Below are 1,507 nucleotides of genomic sequence, written 5' to 3' on the forward strand. Positions count from 1 at the left end.
CTAAAGGTTTCTTAAAGAAGATTTTGTACGAATTTAAAACAGATGAAGCTAAAAGTTGTACACATTTATATACATAATATCTGAAGCCAAACATTGGGTTTCCTACACTCAGCACGGTCCCTGAACGCAGCGTTTAAGTGAAATGAAAGCGATCCCCCCGCCCGCCCAGCTGAGAAGTTACTGGAGCCAACCGGACCCGGCATCTCCCTCACAGCGGCTCCGCTCAGACCGAAGACAGCCTGGTGTCCATCAGCCGGCCGGCCGCTCAGAGGAATGTAGATGTTTGCTGGTAGAACTGGTTGAGACCGGAACTGACAGCTGTCAACCAAACTGCGCAGTTCTGGAGAAAAGCAGTGGTAAGATGTGCTAACATTAGCACAGCTAGCTTAGCAGCAGCTAGGGGGTTAGCTTTAAATAGAGCCCTTAAAACACCGAAAGAGTCTCAAGAAATACACACATACTTATGATAAACTGTCATTTCTGTGCCGTAGATTTAATCATTTGGAGTAAATAGAGAATTTGTTTTAGTTAACGTTAGCCACTGCTAAGTTGTCTTTAGCTATCCTTAGCTTCTCTTTAGTAGAGAGAGCTGCAGTCTCTCATGTGAGGTTTGTAGAGATGTTGCTTGAGCTTTTACCAAAGTTAGTTTGGGTTTTAGACTTTGGGTTGCTGTCCTATCTAGACAGATAGATCTAGTTTACAGACAGAAATATGTTATCAGTTTAGTCCAAAGTAATATTTAAGTAATGAGACAAGGTGGAGGATAAACCTGTTTCATCCACTGATCTCTATTTATTCACTGGAAATCCCAAAAGAAGTGAAGCCACCGGTCGCCATATTGGTACTCCCCACGCCTATGGAGACCCGTAGTAAAATGGCCATATTTGTAGCATTTGACTGCAAAAACAAACAGTTAGCTGGAGCGTAACATTAGTCTGACTGTCTCTGACTGACTGGAAGACATTGAGTCAGCCATAGACATTGAGTCTAACGTTAAAAAATAGAGTAAATAGAAAGTAATTCACTATGAAATGTAAATGTAATAATTCTTTATTAAGTGGATGACGCTCTAGTTCCTGTAGTGTTTGTTGTTTTTCTCATTTGAAAAAGTCATGAGCTGATTTATGTTGCATGTTATATTGAGGGAAAAACAACTCAACCCCTTTTTTATATATATATATATATATATATATATATATATATATTACATCATTAATTTAACAGTTTTGCACCATTAACATTAGTTATATTGTGATGGATTTGTATAATATGTTATATTACATGATTTATAGACTTCATTGACTTCATAATGACTTTGCAAAATGATGTGCCTATATATTAATTATAAGTTAAAGTAATATACTGATGCTGTGAAACAGCCAGAGTCAAAGTGATGAATTTAACCTTATTTTAAAAGTCTTAAGCCCCCCTGAAAATGGCAACATCATCGTTGTTCGATGCTGTAGCGCACATATCGTTTACATTAAAGGAATAGTACACCCAAAAC

Source organism: Cyprinodon variegatus, unplaced genomic scaffold (genome assembly GCF_000732505.1).
Source record: "Cyprinodon variegatus isolate N-32 unplaced genomic scaffold, C_variegatus-1.0 Scaffold1017, whole genome shotgun sequence".
NCBI classification, from domain to species: Eukaryota; Metazoa; Chordata; class Actinopteri; order Cyprinodontiformes; family Cyprinodontidae; genus Cyprinodon; species Cyprinodon variegatus.